General features: G+C 38.8%; 1 long non-coding RNA gene across 1 annotated transcript; it reads right to left on the bottom strand.

Annotated features, from left to right (window-relative positions):
* On the bottom strand, window positions 1–26949 carry LOC133774401 (uncharacterized). Its single transcript, XR_009868068.1, has 4 exons — window positions 26862–26949; window positions 10378–10549; window positions 3588–3687; window positions 1–208 (listed from the first exon to the last, which is right to left on the bottom strand). It is a non-coding gene; the product is annotated as an uncharacterized LOC133774401 (long non-coding RNA).

Genomic DNA, 26949 nt, shown 5'->3' with positions numbered 1-26949 from the left:
TATTCATCTCAAGTAAAATCAGAAAAGGAAGCAAACAGTTTAAATGCACCTCAGAGAAATTAAATAAAGAATAATACTTCTCATTTCCAGGGTTATTAAATACACAAGCTTATGAAATCCACTTTCCTCTGGAAATCTGAAAAGACGAATCATCTGTCTTGGATGATTTGAAGGCAACAGAATCAACGGTGTAGCTTCTTCAGGTCTCCTAGAAACCAAGATTCTATAATTCAGTATTAATATTCTAAGCTCTGATTCTAATGAATTTTTACAATTAAATACTTTTGTCATAGCATTGTCTACGTGTATGTATGTTTGTAGAAGCAGTTGCAATGTACACACACAGACACACACATATACATCTAAATAATCACAAATAAGAAATGTGCTGCACACAAGTCAACAACAATAAAATTAAATTTCAGTTAACTAAGCTGACTAAAGTAAATATGATAAAAATATGAACTAGTATGTTAAAATGTCAGCCTGTTAACATTGTTTACTCATAAAACTCTCATTTTCAATTAAGAATTTTATGTTAAATGGAAATAAGCAATGTCATTGGCATTTTAAAAATATCAAGGACTTTATTGTTAACATTTTTGGTAGCCATAAATCATGACTCAAGAAGACAACAATATAAACACCAATAGTATGGTTAGTTAGATGGAAAAGACATTTTATATTATGCATCCATCTTCTAAAAACACCATTGTTCTCTCACTAAATTTTCAAAGAAACAATGTGTCATTCTTTAAATAACAGTACACTTAATAGTGATCATTGTTTTTCCTAAAGTTGTTTTCTCCCCAACATTTACTAAAGATCTTTTTCTGTGGCCATGCACACACAAGTCATTAAACCCGATAGGCCAATCAGGCAACTATATTTCACATAATAAATATTTTTACTATCATACTTACATATATCTATAGCTGATGGACAAATAAAATATGATGTTATTTGCTGAGATTTAACTATGGAAGCTGTAATGCTGCCATCACAAAGACTTGTTAGGGAGGAATGGGATGCTACAGGGCATCTTTCCAAGAAACATTACCTAAATAGGGTAGGATGTGAATTATTCTTGTGGGAAAACAATAATTATTATCTCTAGAATGTTTTGGGGGACAGGTCAAGTTCAAGGTCATTTTGTAAAAAAAAAAAAAAAAAAAAAAAAAAAAAGATGTTCCTATATAAGTAGCAATTGAAACATTCTTTAGACTGTATTTCACCAGCATGGGAGAAATTTGAGATTGCATATGTTCCCACTGAGGCAGGTACTCTCAAACACCTAGGAAAATGAAATAACAACTCTCAATTTCTTTTGGGCCATTAATCACTCCCATCTAACAGGCAGAAGACATAAAACCTGTAAGACAAAAAATTGAAGGTTTCTTTAGTCTGAGTCATGAAAGACATAAAATTAGAGGGAAGTAGCACTCATTCATGAAGAATGTGGAGCAAACCATTTGATTAAGTATACAATAAAAATATGTTTGGGATTAAAGCAAACAGTTGATGTATTCCACGAAGCTGCATTGACTTCCAGGTGCTAGTCTTGTTCCCTAGCCTCCATTGGGTATACTTCATCTCTCATTTGTTGCCTTGAATTACAAATGACATTGGCCTTAGTAGACTGTGGTGGGTGTTTTCCTACTGTTCAATGTTGGTATCATACATGGTGGATGAAATCCTAGATTTTTCAGAGGTAATGAATAAATGCTGATGATTCCAAAACCCTGGAGTTTATAGAAAGATTGTAGTGGTAACTCCTCAGACAGGTCTCAGACAGTAGTGTAAGACAAAGCTGATTAATTCAAAAAATCTAAAGATGTTTTTTCTGACTGGCTTGTATGGGTGGGTATTACACTGAAAAAGAGTCACACTGAAAGACTGTAATTTTATTGGAAAAGGGTGTTTCTTGTGAGACTTTTTCTAAAAATCCAATTTGAGGTGCTGAACTGCTTGATAAGATAGCTTCTGGCTGATTACCATGTATCTTGTTTCAAGCTGCCACAGTAGTTGTGGTCTCAAAGGGCCACAACCAGGAAAATTGAGAGATGAATCAGGAATTTAAAAAATATTTAGCTTCTCTGGAAACTCATCGTATACAAAATGGAGGCATTCATAAAATCTATATTATGTAATTATTGTGACAAATAAATGAACTAATACAATGTGGAAAGCTTGGGACAGCATCCAGGGGAAGCTTGGTAAACTACAACTTTTATCATCCTTAAGAAGGACATGGTATGCTGCTCTGTACACATAGAATACATTGCTCTTCGATTTAAGTGCCATTTTTCTGACCGATGTTTATGTGTTGGTAAAAGTATTACACACTGTTTAAAAGAGGTGTAGCATGAAAATCGTTAAAAATCCCCTTGGGGGTTCCTGCCTTGACAGGGACTGATCTATCATGAGATCTGGCAAAATTCATTTAGACATTACAGAATTAGATTCCCTTGTCGGTGATGGATGGGGTTGGGCTCAACACCTCTAAATTATCCTTGTTCTCTGAGATCAATAAATTCCTTTAATCAAACAATTATTTGTTGTTTATGAAGTCATAACCTAAACTGAGTAAGAATATCCATGACTCCATCTTTCTAAAAAAGATTAGGATAAGCATGGTTGTCTTCTACACCTCTCCACAAATTTTTAAATGCTTTATCATCATGTCTCTACACAAATAAAATATTTCTAGCAATAGCATTCACAGAAATGGCACCCTCCTCTAAGAGTGAATGGGTTGTTTTAGTGCCGTAAAAATTCAATATTGTCTCATATTTGATATATCAACCACATCAGTGACCAATTGTTTTATTATTATTACTATCATTTAAGTACTTCTATTAAGCAAGTACAACATTATATAATCTATCTGAACAGAATAAATTAAGCATCTCTGTTGTTTTTGGATTTAATAAATTTTAAGTGATCCAAGTATATACTATTGGTATATACTGTTGATTGATCTAAGTATATTTTATTGGTCATGTAAAAACCATCCTTCCATTCTTCTTTGTTAAAAGAACCTTACTTTCTTCAGGTTTCACTGGTCGACAGTGTCCTTCAGCAAAGACTAAGGTCCCACTGGTGACAGGAGATTAAGTTCACACCATTTCCCCTTTCAAGTGATTTATTTGGCAAAAAGGCATGTGACTCAATCCTGAGGAATATGAAACCAAAAGAAAGTGCATAGAGGAGCTTTTGGGAAAAGTTTCTTTTTTCATAGAAAAGAGAGAGGAGAAGAAATGTCACGTTACTGTCTCTGGCCATTATCCTCTGTGTGTGATGTCTGGAACTGCAGAAGCTATTTTGTGACCAAGAGTTGAGGCAGCTCTGAAAGGATTTAATATGAAAAGATGTAAAAGTCTGGATCCTTCATGATTTTACAGAGTCATTGAATTTATAAAAACTGAATTTGAATAACTTTGGACTTCTTATTCAAGTAACTTTCAGTTGGTGTTTGTGTTACCTCTGAGAGCATCCTGCCTGGTACATGATATATTTGTTTAGTGCTGTAACAAACTTCTAAGTTCTCATTGGCCCAATCTACTAGAAATAAATTTCTAACTCACTTCATAGTCAGATTCTGATCAAAATAATCCTCTGGTCCATGCAGTCATCCACAGCACAGGCTTCTTCTAGTGCAGTTCTGCTTCCCTTACCTGTAGACAACTGTGAGGAAAAAAGAATATGAAGGCCTGATTCCAAAACCTGTACTTCTCCCCCCATAAACAATAGCCAAGCCACAGGGCCAGGAGGAAGCAGTGTGGAAAACACGTAGTATTGTCTCTGAGGTATCTACATCAATAAATCTATATTTGTCTATGTCGGTATACAAATATAATTATATAATAATAAATATAATTAGATAAATATAGATATATATCTATAAATTATATATATTCAATTGTTTTAAGCATTCTGATACAGTTACAGTGTAAAAAATCACTGCTGGCGGCCCCAGTCCAGCTCTCTACTGTGGCCCGGGAAGGCAGTGGATGATGGCCCAAGTCCTTGGCTCTGCACCTGCATGGGAGAACAGGAGGAAGCACCTGGCTCCTGGCTTCAGGTTGGCACAGCATGCCGGCCCTAGCAGCCATTTTGGGGGCGAACCAACAGAAGGAAGACTTTTCTCTCTGTCTCTCTCTCTCTCTCTCACTGTCTAACTCTGCCTGTCCAAAAAAGAAAAAATCACTGCTGGCTTAATTACTTGGCATAGTAAGTACAAAAATCACCTGCTGTATCATCTACTCCGTGGAATTTTCCCTTTATATGTAGTCATAAAAATCCCTCATTGCCCAGTAAAATTAGACATATTTGTTGTAAAGACTGGAACGAGATGCAAAATAGGTGTTATTAACTGTATAATATATTTTCAAAGTTCATGCTGAATTTGAATGGAAGTAAGTCTATTCAATCAGAATAAGTATTTGATAAAATGAGTAATTTAAACAGCGTAACATTTGGCTTGAATGCAGAAATGAATGTTTTGCTTTTTTTATTAAATAAATCCTAGACAGTTGAATATACTTTCAATGGATAGCTTGTCAAAACCTAGAAGTTATCTATGGTATAACTTTTTACTTGTTTCTCCTTTAATACTTCTTCACTAAACTACCAAGATTAAAGTTGAAAAGGGTTTGCAGAATACACTGTCAATGATCTCTTCTGTGCTTTTATGTGCGTGCATGTGTGTGTGCGTGTGTGTGTGTGTTACGTGCATTTGTGATGGCTACTCTCACTGGCCCCATTTTACATGCTATATTTTAGAAATAAAGTTTCCGGCACAACGGAGCAGTCCGCAGATCAATCACAAACACTATCTACTTGCTGTCAGTAGCCAACATCTAATACTTATGAGAGAAACAAAAACACAGGGAGAAAGCTAACACTGAGCCACTTGTGGGAGATTTCTCACGTCTGGCGGGTGACAGAGAAAGTGAAGCAAGACCAATCCCATTACCACCAGTTATGCCTCAGCCACTCCAATCTCATTCATTTTGCTATTATTTCTGATGTGTAGAGACTGTTTGATGAATTCCCTTCTGGGGACAGGATAGTCTTGGAAGAATGTACATTAAAAAGTTATGAAGAAGGCATAATTTATTAAACCCAGCTCATTATTGGAAACTGTTAGCATACAATCCATTTAATAGGGCTCATTGATGGAGAAAATGACTGTTGTTTTGATCTGATCAGATAAGTGATGGCGTAATTCCCCTTGTCTGTAGTGATTTACTTAATCTTGAACAACATGAATATTCACTTAAGCTCTGCTTGCTGTTGGAAAACAGACACATATGTTCTGTTATTTATTAAGGGCAATGGCTTTACATTTTTATTATGTTCTGTAACAAATAGACTATTCACATTTTCAGTGGGATGATGGAATAATTGAATGGAGTAGCTATAGCTCTGACTACAAAATGGGCAAGACAAGGAAATAGCCATACTGACAAGTGCCACGGCCTAGGGACCTTGCATCTATTACCAACACTCACTCAGGAGATTAATCAATCAATAAAAGAGATGTCCCATCTGCCTACTGTGCAAAAAGAGTAAGGCTCAGCATTGTGAAGAAACAACATAAAACAGCAAGGGATTAAGGAGAAATACAAGTCACATACATTGCAGTAGCTGGTCACAGATACAAGGCAGTCCATCATCAAACAGTAAAGGATATGGGGAAATACCAGAAGAGGTCAGAGAACATGAGATCTGGTGACATTGGACAGTGCTTTATCTTAAAGCTTCATCCCTGATCATAGACAGACTTTCTTGTAATTATGTAGGATTGTTTTGTTCCCAATGTTACAAAGTAAATTCCTTTTAATTTTTTTTTTTGACAGGCAGAGTTAGACAGTGAGAGAGAGAGCGAGACAAAGATCTTCCTTCCGTTGGTTCACTTCCCAAATGGCTGCCATAGCCAGCGCGCTGCGCCGATCCAAAGCCAGGAGCCAGGTGCTTCCTCCTGGTCTCCCATGCAGGTGCAGGGCCCAAGGACTTGGGCCATCCTCACTGTCCTCCCGGGCCACAACAGAGAGCTGGACTGGAAGAGGAGCAACCGGGACAGAATCCGGAGCCCTGACCGGAACTAGAACCCAGGGTGCTGGCGCCGCAGGCAGAGGATTAGCCTAGTGAGCCACGGCACCTGCCCCCTTTTAATTTTTTTAAGATTTACTCATTTATTTGAGAGAGTCGGAGAGAGAAGGAGAGACAGAGAGAAAGGTCTTCCACCCACTGATTCACTCCCCAGATAGCCTCAATGGCTAGAGCTGGGCCAATCTGAAGCCAGGAGCCAGGAGCTTCTTCTGGGTCTCCCATGGGGCTACAGGGTCCTGAGCATTTGGGCCATTTTCTACTGCTTTCCCAGGCCATAGCAGAGAGCTAGTTTGGAAGAAGGGCAGCCGAGATATGAATCAGCACCCATATAGGATGCCAGAACCACCAGCAGAATTTGACCTACTAAAGTAAATTCTTTTAATGACAGGATAATTTCAAATGATATACCAGAATCTACTTAGCCTCTTGGACCAACTACATTATTTCTAATTTTTCCCACTACAAAGATACTGTAAACAATAATCTTTTGGAAATTTTGCTCTTATTTCTAATACACACACACACCGAAGTGGAATTGCTGGGTGAAAAGGTGTAAAAGAAACTTCAAAGTGTGGGGAATGGAATTAACTGATTAAAATAAACAACATAAATTTTATTTCTCATCATGAGCTCCATCAAGTTCAACAGTTCTGTAAGCAATGATAGCCATCATTTAGTCCATCACAAAAGAAATGGGTTCTTGGGAATTTAACCATGTCAGTGAAGTCTTTTTTGTTTTGCTTTGTTTTTATCAACCAAAGAAATATGCATGCCTTTAAAGATGATTTCAGGTTAAGGCACAGGAAGAAGTCAGAAGGAGACAAACCAAGAGTGTGATGTGGATGTCTACTGAATTTCTATCAAAATTTTCACAAAATTACAGTGTTTGAAGAGAGAAATAAATGAGAGCAAAGTCATGGTGAACTTTTCAGATTATTTTCTGTGGAAGCTTGGATTAACATCCTCAAAACACTGCTAACAAGATGTTATCCCTTCTGTGGTCCTCCAGAAAGTCAACATGCAAAATGCCTTGAGCATCTGAAAAAACTGTTTCCATGGCCTTTGCTCTCCACCAGTCCACTTTTCCTTTGACCAGGTCTCTTCTACTCGTTGACAGCCATGGCTGTGACTGTGCCCAGTCTTCAAGATCAGACTGGTAGAGCCATGTTTTGTGTCCTGCCAAAATTCTTTGAAGAAATGCTTTAGGATCTACTCCCCATTTGCTCAAAATTTCCATTGAAAACCTCTGCTCTGTCTGTCAGATGATCTGGGTGCAACAGTTTTGATGTCCATCAAGCAGAGAGTTTGCTTCACTTTCATTTTTCAGGCGGAGTTGTGTAAAGTGAATCAATCGAGATGACTAGTATTGATTTTTTTATGCTGTTAATTGTTGGTCCTCTTCAGTTAGGGAACAAACAATATTACTATTTTTTTTAAATTGATGTGGATGATCTGCCAGTACAGGTTACTTATTCAGTATCATCTCATCTTGTCTTAAAATGAGTTATACACAGGCTGCCATTGTGATATAGTGGGTAAAGCCACCACACCATATGGGCGTCAGTTTGTGTCCTGGTTGCTCCACTTCTGATTCAGCTCTCTGCTAATGGTGTAGGAAAAACAGAAGATGGTCCAAGTGCTAGAGTCGCTGCCCCCCAAGTAGGAGACGTGGATGCAGTTTCAGCCTTCTGACTTCAACGTGGTCCATTCTGGCCAGTGCAGCCATTTGGGTAGCTTACCAGTAGATGGAAGATCCCTCTATGTTTCTCGCTGTCTCTGTTAACTCTGACTCAAATAAATTAATTAATCTTTTTAAAAAGCATGAGTTACCCGTTTGAAAACTGTTGAATTCTTTGGAGCAATGCCCATATAAAGTTTACATAAAGCATCGATGACTTCACCATTCTTTCATCCAAGCTCCATCTCCTTGGTGTTTGCTCTTGCTTCAGTTTTAGTAGGATTCTGTGGCTTTGATAGAGGCTTTGTTCAAACTGATGTCTACTCTCCTTCGTGACTCAGGGATCCCTTTCACATGTGTTCTAGCTAATTAATAGACGTGTGTTTTGGTGCAAAATAATTTTTAAATTGATGTGTAGTTTTTTCATAATATACATTTTCCATGAATTTTTAAGACCTCATTTATATGGTTATTTACAAAAATTCTTTATACACTGTCAGTCATATGGCTTTCCAAGAAAGCATTTAGTTTTGTCTCTCCTACCAAATAATCAAAGCACATTTTTCATCCAAAGCACTAGCTGTTGTTTTTTGCAATTTTTGCTCATCTAATGAATTGGAAGTAACATCACATTGTGGCTTTCATTTTCATTACCCAAGCCCTCAATGAGTTTGGTGTCCTATATACCAATTTAAAGGCCATTTAAGTTTGGTCTTTATGAAATTCTTATTTCTATTTTTGCCTATTTTTCTTAGGTTGCATTCCCTCTAACATTAATAAATTTGAAAGTCTACTTGCAAATTTTTTAATGTTATTCAAGGTATCTATAAGCGATTAAAATAATTATGAATCCAATAGTGTGGCTGAGCCCCTGCTAAATAGAATGCAATGTGCTGGAGAGCCATCCCAGGAGATACAACCTGTTCAGATCCAGTAACAGAGCTAAGATGGATGTGGAAATATATGTACTACAAAGCAATATTTAGTAAATACTGCAAACCAAATGTGTAACACAATTAGTAATGGAGTAAAGAGGGATTTACTTCTAGTTAATATGGTCAAAAGGCTTTTCAAGGATTAGAATATGAGCCTGGCTTGGATGAGTTGGTACAATTTTAACAAATGTTAAGTGGGAAAAGAGTAATCCCTGTAAGAGTAACTTATTATTATGGGAGTCACTTATTATTTTACAGACTTAACCTATAATCTTTTAAAAGTCAGGAAAATTTTAAAGCTACCTTGAATTCATTTTTCAGGAACACTAAAATTAGTAAACAGTAATAGGATAACCTGAGAATTAATGCGAATTCATAAAACATGTAATTTGAAGTGAGGCAAATGATCTCATCCAACCTGCGTCGTGGTTGTATTTGACTTTTTAGCATGCTGTTGTCCTTAGCTTCATAGAGTGCGATCAGTAATAGTCACATCAGTAACTCACTTAAGGGGCCAGTTCTTTCTTTGGCTGTATGATTCCAAATACACGGCCAGCTCACAAAACATGCACAAGTTCCCTAAGACTTTTCAACCTGCCTCAAAACAAGTATGGTGCCCCTTACTGCTCTTTTTTGGGCCTTTCAGCCATTCCCCACGGCGGCATCATTACCCCCCCACCCCCCTGTATCTATCACATGTCATTGCTTCAGCGGTCCCTAGAACTGGAAAGCGGTGTTTTAGCTCCCAGCACTGCATTTTGCTAGACACGTGTTAGGGCTCATCTCCTCTCTGTCAAGGGCTGCTGCTTCCAGGAGCTAGTACTGTGGTCTTCACCGTCTTCTTCCAGACAGCACACACTCCAGTGAGGCACAGCCATGAGAGCACTGGAGAGCACAAGGTACCAAAGTGGCCCCAATGGTCTCTGGCAAGGAGTCAGAGGTGCCTCTTTTCCCTCTTGGAGTTATGGACCAGTATGGGAGTCAGAGACATTTGCTACCTGCTTATTAAGTGATCTCTCTCTCTCCCAGGAACAGACAGAACAATGGCTAGAGAGTGGGAGTATGTTGTTTTCATGCATTCCCTGTGGACCTACAAGCCTCCTCCCCTGCCACTGTTGGGCCAGGAGAAGATGAGGAGTTGCCAGGTCACCCCACTGCAGCTCTCTTGAAGGAGCACTTCCCACACATGCCGAGGAGCTCCTCACAAGCTGCTGGCCCTAAGGGGGAGCGATAAGTCAGAGGATTAGAATCCATATTCACGTGGCTGAAGGGTGCAGTGTTCTAGTCCTCTGGGGCAGCCTCAGATGAACCCACAAATGCTTGCCATGAAGACAAGTCCTCTAGGAGCCTCTGCAAGCCCAGAAGACTCCAATCCTGGATGACAGTAGAACTGCCTGCTGAGGGCTTTTCCTCCCTGGTAGTTCTCTCACAGACTATACCTTTCCAGGCTGCAGCTCTGGACGGATCAGTAATGGGATTGCGAGTGCAAGGGCGCAGGAGAAAGGTTGTGTGAGACTCAGGAAATACGAATGATGCTGACAATACAGGCTAGGGACAAGAAGAAGCTCTAAATGTAAATGCATCTGTCAAACATTTCAGCTCTTGAAATGAACGTTGGTGTTGAAACTTTCCAGAGAATTGTTTTACCTCTCAGAGACTGACCAGAGACAGACCTGGTGGAAAAACACCACTCCTGCAGGTCAGAACCGGCAGTGGTAGAAAGAATCGAGATTTTTCTCCTGGAAACCGGTGAATCTTGTTCTTTCATTTCAGTTCAGTGATCATTGAATTTTCACAATATGCCAGGCACTCTTCATAGCTAAGAAGATGAAGAAAAATATATTGATGAATTTTATCACCACACTGCTTTATGAGACGAGCACTATTATCAACCTCATTCTTTAGAAAAATGAAATTTAAGCATAGAAAGTTGAGATAGCTCAAACAGTAAATGGCAGAGCTGAAGTAGATTGTCCCCTATAAAAATGAATAAAAGCAGAAGCATTATAGGCCAAATAGAAATTCAGAATTTCAAAGAATACACCGTTTACTTCTGTAAAGTTGCTTTCCCTTGGGGGTAAAAGAAGACTACAAGAACAGAAAAAAGTGCTTTACATATCTGCTTTATGTTCTTACGGTGGCACTCCACATATGAATCTAGAATAAATTACCAGTATAATGCAAAGTTAGATAAGGAATGATTATTTGTCTCTACATTATGTTTTCTGAGTCTTACGTATAATGAAGCATAAAGCACATAAGATACTACAAAAAATCAAATTAATGATGTAGAAGAAAATATGAGGAATTCTTCTGAAGCGTAAAGAGAATGAATAAAAGAACTAAAAGGAGAAAATGAAGCCATACAGAGAACAGATTCCCAAAGCTTAATCAAAGTCTATAAAAGTAGATGGAGCAGAATCAATAACTAAATAACAGGAAACTTTCTTCATCTAATAAAACCTCGTCGAGAAATCTGAGAGTAAGTGTTCTATTCTAATAAATCAGTGGAAAGAAAACAATAGCAAAATACGTCGAGTAGAATTGGCACATTTAAAAGGCAAAGAAACAATCCTACAACAATCTAGAAAAAAAATATATATATATATATACAAGGAAATGAGATAAAATTGGAGCAGATTGTTCTGCAACGTAAAGTTCCAGGAGACCGTGAGGCAATATTTATCAAAGTCTCGGGAAGAAGTTAGCCATAAACTCTGTCCCCAGGAAAACTGTTGACAGTGTGAAAGAGCACACAGATATTAGATATGCAGGACGCTAAGAACATTTCTCATCTGTATTTCCTGACCATATGAGCCAAAGACATGAGTTAAAACTCAGGAATGCAAATTTCATACCAAGAAGGACTGGAGTGAGCACTAGGATCTGGTGAAGTGGCTGTGACCAGGAAGGGGAGGAGGACTGAGAACTCCTGGGGAGGAGGCAGATCAAAGAGGGACTAACAGGCCAGGTGTTGTTCAGGATGGGGGCACCACCCAGGCAACAGGCAACAGTGGCTTGGGAGCTGTAACCACAAGATTCTCTGAACAGGGTGCAGCAGAGTGGGGTGAGGTTTCTAAAGGTCTGCTGTGTCAGCAAGCTCTAAATGGTTAAAATCCACTGTTGGAAAATCTGAGTTTGTGTTAGAATGCTTCTAAGCTAATATGTGTGTGCCTTCAATGAAGAAATAATCTATGGCCCAAAGCATCCTTGGTTCTTTCAAATAACAATTACACTGTGAGTAATGCATACTTATATGTGCGTAAGTATTATATATGTCTGTAGATATATAGATATATACAGATACTGTTTCATGCTGGTATTTGATATTCAACAATGAAATTGCCAAACTATAATTGCCCTAAGTGATCATGAACAAGGAAGGGCTGAATATTTATTTCCCCTCAGTGAAAACAATTCAAGTGAATAAAAACAGTGAACAGGAAAAATCACTACTTAAGCATTTTTACCAATTATGAATGTATATTTTAATGTGTATAATTACCTATAAATTATTTTAGCTTACATAGAATCACCAAGGGAATGGCCTATCGGTATGCCTTTCAGAGGAAATTCTAACTATTTCATTCTCTCTCATCCTTATTTTTATTCTTTGTGTTTCCTTAGAGTCACTCTGGCATGGCTTCCATGGAAAGAAAGTCAATTGAAATACATATTATTGATGTTATATTAACAGACTCCACAGCTAGCAATGTGAACCTTGAATATAACCATATAAAAATACAAATGGCCTCATTGTTTGGGTGAGGAGAAAGGGGGAAATAATAAATAACAGCTTTAAAATAGTGAGAAATGGAAATAAAACATCATTCCAATAAATTAACAAACAGGACCCATTAGACTTATAAAAATGCAAAGCACTCTGCACTTTAAATGGAGTTAATAAAAACAGATGGGGAGTATTTTATTAAGATGCTATTAAAATTGTTTTTTTTAAATCCCTAAGATAACTAGAAAGAAAGTTTGCTCTGAAACTAAAGTGACATTAATAATGATGAGCGTGTATGTTAGGGGAAAGAGAATCAGGACAGCTCAGTTCAGTGTCTTGTTAGGAACCTATTATGGCATAGGTGCTCAGGATTTCAAGGTGAATAAAAAAACACTCTATCTAAAGCCACCACAAACATATGCAGCCATTGGTCATATCTTAAAGTAAATCAAACTCTGGTAGATGAGAAATAAAACAGACTGCTATATAAAGAATATTTAGTCTTTCCCTTCATAATTACCTTAGTGGTGATTTTCCCTGAAAGAGCATGCAGTTTTTGAAAATATGAACTATATTTGCAGGTTTTCCACTGTGTTTCTAAATCATGCAGTGTGATGTTTTCCAGAAGGTGCCCGGTAGCATGTCTTAAATTAATAAACATTGTGCAAAGAGACAAGCCTGGATTCGTATTCTGCCTCAAGTTATAAAATCAAGGCTTATCCACATTACTCTGCTAAGGGTATGCCAAATAGTTTAATACACATTTTCCTTGAATTTTTTGAAGATCCTTTGTATCTCTTTTGAGTTCTGTGTAAAGATATTATTTTCATTCTTAAGGACTGTTATTTTAAGCTTAGAGATGTCCAAAGCTCAGACTTCATACATTTCTCTTCATTTCCAAATGGAGACTCTTCCAAGTGTAAAAGTTAAGGAAATGTGGTACAGTTTCATCATTAAACCAGTGTCAGCTTCTACTAGGTTTTGAGTAGGATTTGCCCCCTAACTAATATAGACTTAGATTCTCTTAATTTTTTAAAATTATATTGTAGGGAAGGAGACAGAGAGACAGATAGAGATAGAAATCTCCCTCTGCTGGTTCACTCTTCAAATACCCACAACAGCCCAGGTCTGGGACAAAAGCCAGAAACCAGGAATGCAACTCTAGTCTCCCAAATGAGTAGCAGGAGCTCAGCTTCCTTGGACCATCACTGCTGCCTTCAAGAGTCCACAACAGCAGAAAGCTGAAATCAGAAGCCAGAGCCAGGAATTGAACACATATTCTCCATTATTAAAGCTGCAGGCTCTTAACTGCCTGGCTGGATGCCTGCCCCCCATGAAGAGGTTTAAACCCCAAAGTCATGGGCTGGTGGTTCTAGTAGGTTGGAGGTTGGATCCAATTCTGGTGTGCAAAGCAAGGAGGTCTTATGGGAGGTCTTTAGTCATTGGTATATGTCCTCAGAAGGTAGTTTTCACCAGCAAGTGGCTTATAAAAACTGAGTTGGGCCTGTGTTCTCCCTCTGATGGCTGGTTCACCATGTGATCATTTCTGCACATACGCTTTTCCATACTCCATTCTAACCAAGCAGCTGAACCAGTGCAACCCCCCAGTCTTGGACTGTGAGCCAAAATAAAGCTCCTCTCCTCTCAAGCAGCTCTTCATGGGTATTTTATTATAATAATTACCTGAAACCCAATCAGAAACCAAGAGATCTAAGAGCCAATGTGCTGGGTAGTCTGTGACCAATGTGGCATTGTCATTGCCACTTCATAAGATCGGTGTATTGACTCCGAAGGGTCACAGATTCTCCTTCCCTAGTTGGTTTTGGTTTAGTTTTCCAATTGGAGGCACTGGCGTAAAATTCAGAGCAGAAAAGGTGATGTCCCTAGGCAACAGCAGCCAGTGGCAGGGACAGATGTGAGATTCACAGAACCTTACCGGTATGATTTCGCAAATTACACCTTTCTCTGTGGCAGACTGAAAAAATCGGTGGGAATTTCTTAGAGGATCCAAAATATTAAGCAGCTGCCAGGTAAGTTATCAAGAACCACTTGCTTTGGTATTTTAGGTTGAGCTCTTTGATGGAAGACCTCCTGACATTTGGTCCCTGCGTTCCCCTAAGAGTTGAATGAGCCTGTATTTCAGTGAATGAATAATAAGTGAATAATCTCGGGTAATACTGCTGTCTTTGCCCACCTCCAGACCTTATAGGCAGATAAAAAGCAAGAGTAGAAGACCTCACATAGTTGTCTTTGAATCTACAATAATAGCCAATGGCCAAATCAGTTTTGTGAGTAGGGAAAAAAATCTCTAGCTCATAAATTTTTCAGTATTATCTTACTTTAAATATATTTTGTCTGAGACAGAAAGTGAGAAAGCAAGAGCAAGAGTGAGAGGGAGAGAGAGCTCCCTTTTGCTTGTTCACAACCCAAATAGCCATGGCAATGGAGACTAAGTAGAGCCAAAGCAGGGAGCCCAGAACTCAATCCAGCTTTCCTGTGGGGGTGGCAGGAACACAATAACTTGAGCCATCACTCCTGTCTCCAGGGTCTGCATTGTCAGAAATCTGAAGTTAGGAGCCAGAGCCAGGAGTCCAACCCAGTCACTGCAATGTGGGTTGTGGGTGCCTTAACTCTCATCTTAATGATTATGGCAAACACCCATCTCTCTTAATATCTACTAGGAATTGAACCTGGTCTGAATGATAAGACTGATCCAACCAATTTCTTGAGTGTGTCAGCAGCTGGGTTCTCACTGTGGTCTTCCTCACTATCTGAGATAAAAGCAGTCTGTAAACTTGCTCCTTGCTCAGTGTTCCAGTTATTTCAAATGCATGTTAAAATAGACTGTTCTTGGGTTTTGCACCACTCTTGTTCTCTGCAACTCTACATGGCATGTGTCTATTATTCTCTGTACTCAGACATCTGCTTTGACAGCTGGTTCTTAGTAAAAACTTCACTCTGAATCCAAGTGACTACTTAACATTTTTGGCTTTTTCTCTTCTCTGCTATTATCTTCTAAGTTTTATAGAGGTAAAATTAGGCTATAAATTTGCTTGTTCTTACTAATACAAAGAGTATCTACGTTGTAATTTTCACAAACTATATTTTGAACAATTTTTCGCATTACCACTGAATTAGAGATGCAATCATGTTGAACAGCTGTGGGTGGACATAGGATCTGAGAACTGTTTCTGTAGTCGGCACTGTAACCAGATCCTACATATTCTACTCTGGATCATGGAACCACTCTGTTAATTTTCTCCTCACTCCCAGTTGCTTCCAGACCACCTGTCCCACACTGTGTAAGGTCAGAAGGGATCATGTAGATCAGTTCTGAGATAATGCAGGAAGACAAGGAATTCTCTTTCAGGCCTCGACCCCCTAAAACCTTCCCATATATTCAGTTAAATACTTACGACCCCATGAAACACACTGAAGGCCTAGCAGTTGGTGGAAGAAGCCTGGAAACCTGGAAGCCTCCCAGTGATTCACACTGGATCACAACATGACCAGGAGAAAAAAAAAATGCTTCTTTGTTAAACCACTGAAATTTTAGGAGTTTAGGTTTAAGGATATACTAGAATGTTCTCCTTAAATAGGTTGGCCTGTACTATACAATCTCCAACACCTCTTTACAAAATAGAATCTTAAAATTTTAGAATGATTTTCCAAGATATCCCTCCAATAAATTGTTTCAGTGTAAACTCCCACTCACAGACCTCATGCATAAGATTACAGTTTGGATTGACTAAGCTGAATTTAACGTGATTTTAATAATCTGAGAATACCTTCATCTATTTTCTCCATTTAAAATTCCTTTTCCTAAACATTTGCCTCTTAAAATCTTACATCTATAACCATTATGGTGACTAAATAACCAACATCACTATGTTTTCATGAATGTATTAATATGTATGTATACACACAATAATGTGCATTTTAGGAGTTGGCATGAAAATAAAATAAGGTCTTCCTGGTATTACTTCATACACAAAATATAAACTCTCATTTGTGAACTGAGTTGGCATTGATTTTTAAATAACCTGTAGACAAGTTTCCTTTTCATTTCTTGTCTCAAATGACAAGTCAAGTCTCACATTGTATTCTGTACTCAGAACTCTGGTGCATTAGACAAAAATTTAAATAAAGAATTGGATGTCAGTCCTAATTTTTGAAACTGTGTCTCACTTTCCTTTCGGACATGAGTAATATATTACAGACAAGGTGTTGTTTCACCACTCTTTTTTAGGCTCAGAGGTAGGATCCATAAACAAAATGAAAGGTGCTCATTCTGAAGAGTGATGGTTTATTGTTACCTTTGTAGACTCCATGTGGCAAAGCTACATAAATGCTCTTACACTGCTTGAGCCAGAGTTACATACAAAATCACTCTCAGATCTTCTACAACCCATGTGTTTAGCGATCAGTCAGCATCCTAAGGCATGAAAGCCCTCTCCGTTGTGTCACGTAAGAGTTGGCTTCACGCGTGGGGAAATGTGGAGCCTTAGCGCTTAACTGACATTCGGAAGACACAATCTGTCTGCAAAGAGCACCATATGTTTACAGTTACTGTCTATCAGAAATAAGAATCATTGTCTCATGAACAATCGCATAATAAACCATTGTATCTTTCGTATTGAGTAGCTGAGTAGTAGGAAAAAAAAAATCACTTTGTTACAAAGTAGACTGATTTCCACTTGGAAAAAAACGATGTAATCTTGGTTTACCCTGTCAGAATCAAAGTGATTTGTTCTCAATTCTTGAATTGTATATGGCAACCAAGAAGTCAGGTTTGCTTCTTGTTTCCCTGAGCATCTGAAATTGTAAGAGATAACTAAAAATGGCTTCGGGTGGTGTTGTGCCTTTAAAACCCAGATGGTGTCTTTCAGGTTTTTTTTTTATATATATATATACAATGATTAGATAAATATCTGGTGAATTTAATAGAAAAGTCAGCATAACATCCAAACACATAAATTAGGATTTTTAATAAATATATTAAGAGTACATGAATTATGTGCTCCTATCTTGTTTTGGCATAAACACAACACCATAAAAAAACCATAAAAGATGAAAATCTAATACCTATTACTTTGGAGAGGGACAAAAGCAAAATAAGCCCTGCTGTTTGTGAACATAAAAGAAAATTGCTTATCTGACTCAGGAAAAAGTTGAACTAACTCTAAAAACATCATTCCTTATATTCTCATTCACACTTTTTTTCCCCCCGTTTTCATCTAGTCCTGTTTTTGGTTTTTTTGTTTTTGTTTTAGATTTTTAAGGTGAGATCAAATGTATTCGGCTTGACAATAGGGTTAAACAGGAAGAAAGCTAAATAAATCTAATGAGGGCCAGTGCTATGGCTTAGTGGATAAAGCCACCGCCCACGGTGCCAGCATCCATAATGGGTGCCAGTTCAAGTCCCTGCTGCTCCATTTCCAATCCAGCTCCCTGCTCATGTGCTTGGGAAAGCAGCGGAGGACGACCTGAATCCTTGGGCCTCTGCACCCACATGAGAGATCCAGAAGAGGCTCCTTGCTCCTAGCTTTGGATTGGCCCAGCTCTGGCCATTGCAACCACTGGGAAGTGAACCAGCAGATGAATCAATCTCTCTCTTTCTCTCTCTCTCTCTCTCTCTCTCTCTCTCTAACTCTGCCTTTCAAATAAATAAATAAATTTCTTAAAAAATAAATCCGATGAGCATTTCAGTTACAATCTGAATGTCAGTGGGTCACAGTTTTTCAAAGGTATTAATTATACTTAGGAGCACTGGCATTATGGCACAGAGGGTTAAATCATATCCTGTGACATTGTCATTCATAGGAGTCTCAAATTCAAGTGCTGGCTACTCCATTTCCATTCAAACTTCTGGCCAACACATCTAGGAAAGCAGCAGAAAATGGTTCAAGTACTTGGGCTCCTGCACCCATGTGGGAAGCTGGGATGGAGTTAAAGGCTGCTGGTTTCAGCTTGGCCCGGCCCTGGCCATTGCTGCCATTTGGTAAGTGAATCAGCAAATGGAAGATCTCTCCTCTCTCTCTCTCTATCCCTTCCTCCTACTCTCCCTGCCTCTCTCTCTCTCTGTCTCTTCCTCTCCCTGTAACTCTGCTTTTCAAGTAAATAAATAAATCTTGATTAAAAAACATCCAGGTGAACAAGGGACCATACAACAGGTTAAAAAGGGGGAAAATACTAAACATTAATCATTTGTTCAAGAGTGATCTTGAATAAAATAGATTTAGGTTTCAGTTTAAAATTAAATAGATAAGGAATAACTACTAAGGAAGACAAATGATATGATAGTATCAATACAGCAGAGTGGAAAAATATAAGGAAGCAAAAAGAAGAGAAAAGAAATAAGAGAAAAATCAATGATAAAGAGTAATGAAGATTATATGATAGGGGCCAGCACCGTGGCTCACTTGGTTAATCCTCTGCCTGCGGCGCCAGCATCCCAAAGTGGGCCCCGGGTTCTAGTACTGGCTGCTCCTCTTCCCGTCCAGCTCTCTGCTGTGGCCGAGGAGGGCAGTGGAGGATGGCCCAAATGCTTGGGCTCCTGCACCCGCGTGGGAGACCAGGAAGAAGCACCTGGCTCCTGGCTTCGGATCGGCGCAGCACTGGCCGTGGCAGCCATTTGGGGAGTGAACCAATGGAAGAAGACCTTTCTCTCTGTCTCTCTTTCACTGTCTACAACTTTACCTGTCAAAAAAAAATTAAAGATTATATGATAGAAATATGTACAATTGTAACAGAAATCACAAGAAATTATTGGAGTGGATGAACTATTGATTCACACAGAAGCTATTTCCCACAAATATAATGCTAAGTGAAAGAAGCTACAAAAAAAATACTGCATGATTACATTTATGTAAAAATAAACAATGGTGTTGGCATTGTGGCTTAACAGGTTAAGTCGCCCCCTCCAATACCTGTATTCCATATGGACACAGGTTCAAGTCCTCGGCTGTTCCACTTCCATTCTAGCTCCCTGCTAATGCAACAGGAAAAGCAGTGGAGGATGGCTCAAGTAACTTGGGCTCCTGCACCCACATGGGAGACCCAGATGAAGCTCCTGGCTCTTGGCTTTGGCCTGGCTCCTACCTTGCCATTGCGGACATTTGGGGAGTAAACCAGTGGATGGAAGATCTCTCTCTCCCATTCTATCTGTAACTCTTCCTTTAAAATACTAAACAATGATAATATATTAATGGATTGAATACTCAATATCATGAAAATGTCAGCTAGGAAAGATGATTGTAGAGAAAAGAACTAAAGCATTAAAAAAATTTAGAACATGGACAGTATAAAAAGCTACCCTAGTAGACTATAATCAAGAACTATTTGAATTATACTATCTTAAGCAGCATGTATCCCCAAAAACATATTCAAATAGACCAATGAGCTACATAAGGCATCCAAAACAATCCCAAACATCAATGGTAATTTGATTTAGAATACAGAAATCAAGTTATGTCAGTGAGGAAAGGGTGGATTATTCAGTAAATTAAGTTGGGATAACTGATGATCCTCACAGAAAATATAAGAAATAAAATGCTCTTTTCCACTTAAAAAAATCAACTTCTGATGAATTATGGACCAAACTATAAAAACATTTACTTTTACAACATTTAGAAATATATGTTTACAGCCTAGGATTAGGGAGGAATTTCTTGAGACATGAAAGGCATAAAACATAGATAAGACCGTTGATAACTTTGACAATATTAACATATTAAACTCCAATTCAAAATATACATTTTAAACAATATTTTGTTTCTAAAGATTTATTTATTTATTTGAAAGTCAGAGTTACACAGAGAGAGGAAAGGCAGAGAGAGAGAGAGAGAGAGAGGTCTTCCATCCGATGATTCACTCCCAATTGGCTACAACAGCCAGAGCTGTGCCGATCTGGAGTCAGGAGCCTCTTTTGGGTCTCCCACACAGGTGCAGGGGACTTGGGCCATCTTCTACTGCTTTCCCAGGCCACAGCAGAGAGCTGGATCAAAAGTGGAGCTGCGAGGTCTTGAACCGGCAGCCATGTGGGATGCCCGCACTTCAGGCCAGGGCATTAACAAGCTGCACTACAGTGCCGGCCCCCTTTAGACAATATTTTAAAGCCAATTGGCCAGACATATATAGAAAGCAGACATATCCTATGCCTCCCACTAAGCACTCGGGTAAAATAGCTAAAAGCCCTAGACATTACAAATATAAAGCAAAGAAGAAGAATAATTATACAAACAGTTGGAAGGAAACACACTGGTTAGGGATTTCAGGACCAGAAAATGACAAAGATGAGTTCCGCGTGCTTCTCTCTGCCTCCTACATCCCAGACTACAGAAGACACCAATCTGGGAATGTCATTAGACAGCACTAAACAGCCTCAGGAAAAGCTTGCTCAGGAAAGGGAAGCCTAGCGAGACAAAAAGCTTTTCAACAATAACTGCTCTATTACAGAGCAATTCCAAATATCACATAAACAAATGCAGTAACACCCAGCTCAGCCCACACTGCCAAACCAAACACCAGTGTTCCCCTCCTGTGCGTTGTTGTAATGAGATGCCACAGACGCTAGCTAGGACAGTTTCAGAGACAGCTGAGTGAGGAGCCAGGACAGTTCCAGGGTACCTCCAGCAAGGTGTGAACAGAGACCACCAGGACAGCCTGGGTTTCCACCCCCATAACTGGAGACAACAAAGTCATCTTTTCCTCCTCCACTTCCTCTTCCTCTTCACCAGGGCAGCATCGGAGGAGGCCAGGGAAGAGCTAAGAATTCCAGTACTTCCCAGGGTTCAAAAGGCCACCCCTCCACACAGACAGGGAGGGTCAGCTGAAATGAGGCACACCTGCCTCTCCCTGCCAGCTCTCCCCACCACACATTAGCAGAGACCAGATGAAGAACAGCACGGGAATGGGCACAAGGTGACTCCTTCTTCCCCGGCTGGAGAAATGTTAGAATAGACCTCAGGACCTAGGTAAGTCCAGAGTTTCATGACGGAATGTACAAAACATTCAGACTTAAATTATTTTTAAAATTACTTGTTACATCCAGAACCAGAAAGATCTCAACCCAAATGAGGAAAGAATATTAACAGATGGCAGCACTGAGAGGACACAGATGTTTCAATATCTAACAAGGGTTTCAAAACAGCCCTGGTAAAAGGACTTCAGCAAACAATGATGAACATGGTTGAAGCATGAAAGAAGCGAAGTCTGAGCAAGGACAAAGAACAGTTAAAAACGAAGCAAACAGGAATTTCAGAACTGAACTTGATAGAAAGTCAACAGGTGTGTCAACAGCAGAAAGGTAGGAGGAATCAAAACATAAAGAGGGAAAACAACAGACGGAAAGTACTGAATGGAAATGAACAAAACCTTTGGAGCCTAAGCAGCTATGACCAAAAGCTCTCACATTTGTAATCCTCAAGTGCCAGAAAACAGGGGGAAAAGATGAGGGTAAAACAACACTCAAAAAAAAATATGGCTAAAAATTTTTGCAAATTTGGTAAAAGACATCAACTTACACTGTCAAAACCTGAACAAATCTCAAACAGGATAAATTTAAGAAATCCATGCAAAGGCATATCCTCATTAAACTTCTAAAAACTAAAGACAAAAATTATTGAGAGCATCCACGGAGAGATGGCAGACTACCACTTTGGAACACGAAATCTAATGACATTGGATTTCTCATCAGCAATTGTGTAGTCTGGGTTACCCCAATTGTATCACTGTGCAAATACTGGAAGAACTGTCAATACAAAATTCAATATCCAGCGAACATATTCTTTAGGAATGAAAAGAAGTGAAGTCAGTCTCAGATGTAGGAAAACTGAGATAATTTGTATGAAGCAGACCAGAATTGTAAAATGTGTAAGTACCACAATCAAAAGAAAGAGACTGGGAGATAGACAGAACCATGACTGCACTATATGATGTCCACAAGACACTTTTCAAATATAATCATATATGTGGATTGAAAATAAAGGATGGAAAAAGGTGTACCATGCAAACATTAGTCAGAAGAAAGCAAGAGTGGCTATATTCATATCTAATAATATAGACTTCAGAACTTTTTCCTGGGGAAAGAAAGACACTTTACATAGTGATTAAAGGGCCAATCCACCAAGAAGCTACACCAGTAAAAAAAAAAAAAAAAAGTACTTATACACCAATGAGGGACACACAAAATATGTGAAGCAAAAATGAATAGAACTGAAAGGAGAAATAGACAGTTTCACAATTACAGTTAGAGACTTCAGCATCCCTCTTTCACAACATTGTGGAGCCAGATGCAATGCTTCTGTATACTGTGTTACATCACAGTCCAGTTTTGTGTGCTCCACTACACAGTTTGGTTACATGATTCTGTGCATTGTAAACATAGCAGCATGACAAAGATTAAGTACCTGTGTTCAGATTGTAAGATCTAGACCAGACTTACTATGTATATTGTAACGTTAAATGAAAACAGAACCCCCCCCCCTTTGTATTATAGTTATGTGGTCTTATGTGTGAAAAATAACACAAAACAAAGAAAAAGAAACAAAACAAACAAAAAACATTATAGATCTACTACGCAAAAACTCAGTGAGGATGTAGAACTGAAAACATCAATGGATAGGATTTAACTGACATTTATAGAACACTCCTCATAACAACAACATATTCTTTTTAAGCATCTGCAGAAAATATGCCAATATCGACTATATCCTGGTTTAAAAACAAACCTACCTTGACAAATTTAAAAACTATTGAAATTATATAGGGTGCATTCTTTACCACAATCAACTTAAACTAGAAATCAATAACAAAAAGATCAACAGAAAAATCCCCAAATACATGGAAACTAAACAACTCATTTCTAAATAATCTTTGGGTCAAAGGAGAAATCTCAGGGGAAATCAAAAAATGCATTGAATTGAATGAAAATAAAAGTACAAGTTACCAAAATTTGTGCACACAGCTAAAGCAGAACTGAGAGAGACTGTAGTAGCAATAAATATTTATATTAGAAAAGAACTTTCTAACTCTGCTCTCACCTTACCTTTTGTGAAAGGAATGCTCCCCTGATATGAAACCAAGACAAAAACAGCGGACAAAAAAGAAAATTGCATTCCATTATCCCCCATGAATATAAATGTAAAAATACTCAGCAAAATATTAGCAAACTGAACTCAGCAGTGTATGAAAAGAATCATGTACAATAACCAAATCGAGTTCATTCCATGTATACAAAATTGTTTCAATATTTGAAAACCAAAGTCATTCATTGTATCAACAGGCTGAAGAAGAAAATCACATGATCGTAGTAACTGATGCAGAAAATGACTTGACAAAATTCAACAGCCGTTCACGATAAAACAAAAAAGTCTCAGAAATCTGGGATAAGAAGGGTACTTCTTCAACTTGATAAAGAATATCTACAAGAAAACCTTCCTGTTAAAAATCTTATAATAGGGACTGGTGCTATGGCGGAGTGGATAAAGCCGCCACCTGCAGTACTGGCATCCCAAGTGGGCACCAGTTCATGTCCTGGCTGCTCCACTTCCAATCCAGCTCTCTGCTATGGCTTGGGAAAGCAGTAAAAGATGGCCCAAGCCCTCCGGGCCCTGCACCCACGTGGGAGACCTAGAAGAAGCTCCTGGCTCCTGACTTTGGATCTGCGCAGCTGTGGACACTGCGTCTATCTGGGGAGTGAACCAGCAGATGGAAGACCTCTCTCTCTCTCTCTCTCTCTTTCTGCCTCTGCCTCTCTGGAACTCTGTCTTTCAAGTAAATAAATAAATCTTTAAAAACATCACATAATATTCAAAGACTGAATGCTTATTCCCCCTAAAACCACAGCAAAGCATTGATGCCTGTAAGGCCACCACAGAACACACCGAATACCGGAGTAAAGGAAAGGGAAAGGGAGAAGAAGGAAAAAGAGGGAGAGAGAGAGAGAGAGAGAGAATAGAGAGATAGAGAGGGAGAGATCAGGAGACCGAGAGAGATGGAGAGAAAGAATCACCTGTTCAGGAACAGGTCCTTTTAAAACTTTACCAGGGGGCGGGCAGGGAAGTAGGAGCAGCGATGGGGGTGGAGCTGACACCAGTGGTTGGGCCATGTGGCCACCTGGCTTCCAGCAATGGCGGCGGGGCTAGAGCCTAGGATGGTGTTCGGGTGTACATAAAGCCATTGATAAGACTGCACCATTTTACTAACAATGCCCACCTTCACCATTGCTATGAAACACAGGTCTGGAGGTTTCCTTCAGGAACAAAAATCAAGAAAAGGAAAGACAAGGTATACGGATGGGAAAGTAAAGAGGAAAATTCCCTCAGCAGAAGACAGGATCTATATAGAAAACTGTACTAAGTGATAAAAGTCTCACACTTTGTGATTGCACTGTATTACTTCCACAAAACAACACAATTATAGGGATGAATCCCAGATTCGTGGTCATCAGAGGTTACAGCCCATGGAGAAGAAGGGAGGTAGGATGACTTTAAAGGGATTGCATGAGGAGGCATCTGTGTTAAAGGACTAGCTCTATCTTTTGGTTGTGGCACTGGTTATGTGAATATACATGTAAGATAAATAGTATAAAACTGTAAACACAATGTACCAATGTCAGATTATTAGTTATGACCTGTGGAAATTAGGTGGCAGGTAGTCGTGATCTCTCTAAATTATTTTCGTAATTTCCTCTGAATCCACAATTATTTCAAAATACAGAGTAAAGAAAAAATAGCCACAAACTAGAAGGCATTTGCTGTTAAAGGTGACAAAGAATTAGTATATGAAATTTATAAAGGTTTAAAAATCAATAAGAATAAACAACCAATTAGAAAATGTGCAAATGGTGAAAGAAAAATCTAGAGGAGGAAAAGACGCTAATACACAACGTTAGTCACCAGTGTTCACAGTGCTACACTGCTTCCTATGCGTTTGGAACATTTCATTGAAAAACCAAGAACTTCATCCGAGCTATCAAATGAAAGTTGAACACATAGACTTGCCCATGTAGTTACTATGTAAGCTCATCATTTCACTCACTTTTATAAAATATTCACAATTAAGGATAAAAATTTCTTCAATCAGAGATTCTTTGAAATACCCAACCTCAATATACACCATAATATCATTTCTAAACTGTTAGTATAAAAGTCAGAATCTCCTTCTTTCTAACTAGTTAAAAATATCAAGAAATGAAATAATGCTGCCTTATTTAATTTATCACATAAATTATGTGTGCAGACAATAGAGTAGGTGTTAAAAGAAGTGGGGGCATGGAGGTGGGGGTACGGGGGAGTGCACTTCACAGAAAGATCTGCAGTTGATCAGCATAGGCAAAGTTTAGTAACTGACAGATATAAGGCATTTTTATAAATTGATTTCAGGCAGTCATTTTTAGCAACAGAATCATGATTTCTGCTTCAATTCAACTAAATTACCATGTATGTCTACTTCTGACCTAAAGGGGAGTAAACCTTCTACTAAGGTGGCAAAGCTGCTTTCTGTTATAACCAGATATCTCTTCTAGCTCAAACCAAAAGGAAAGAAACATTCCATTCAACAACCTTCATCAACCCGGTTTGTAGTCTAGCTTCATAACATATTTGAGATGATGCATATTTTCTGTAGCAGTATTCACTTCCAGGAAGAGAGCATGCTCAGAAAATGAAGATTCGAGGTTCTCGATGGGAAGATTACTCTCCGATACTCCAGTCAGCAGAATTATCCCTGAATTGAGCCCTCAAAAAGCTTATTAGGGGAATCCAATTCAGCATGACCACAGAGTCAGAAAGTAAGGTTTTCATTCCTTATAGTGCCAGATTTTTCAGTGTGTTATTGGAGGTTTGAATATTATACATTCAAGAAACAATATCAAAAGAGTAACTTATTAGAAGAAAAATGTAAGACAAATTTAGCATCATTTGGCTTTATTTAAAAATGGGATTGTGGAAGTTTTTTTTTTTTTTTTTTTTTTTTTTTTTAATAAAAGTAGGAAAGCTGGGATGTTTCTGATGTTTTAAAATTTACACAAGTGAATAAACTCATCTCAGCTTTATAAGGATTTACTTATCAGGGGCCGGCACCGTGGCTCACTTGGTTAATCCTCCCCCTGAGGTGCCAGCATCCCATGTGTGACAGGTTCTAGTCCTGGTTGCCCCTCTTCCAGGCCAGCTCTCTGCTGTGGCCCGGGAGTACAGTGGAGGATGGCCCAAGTCCTTGGGCCCTGCACTCACGAGGAAGCACCTGGCTCCTGGCTTCGGATCAGCTTAGCTCTGGCTGTTGCGGCCATTTGGGGAGTGGACCAGCGGAAGGAAGACCTTTCTCTCTGTCTCTCTCTCTCACTGTCTAACTCTAGCTGTCAAATAAATTTAAAAAAAAAAAAAAAAAAGGATTTACTTACCAAACATGCAATAAATGAATCTCTGGCAATGTTTTTGAAAAATGTATTTCCTGATATGTTTTTAGATCTCCAGGAAAATGTTCCACTT

This window comes from Lepus europaeus, chromosome 15 (assembly GCF_033115175.1).
Source record: "Lepus europaeus isolate LE1 chromosome 15, mLepTim1.pri, whole genome shotgun sequence".
Taxonomy (NCBI): domain Eukaryota; kingdom Metazoa; phylum Chordata; class Mammalia; order Lagomorpha; family Leporidae; genus Lepus; species Lepus europaeus.
The sequence above is the reverse complement of the archived record's forward strand: the minus strand, read 5'-3'. Positions and strand labels throughout refer to the sequence as shown.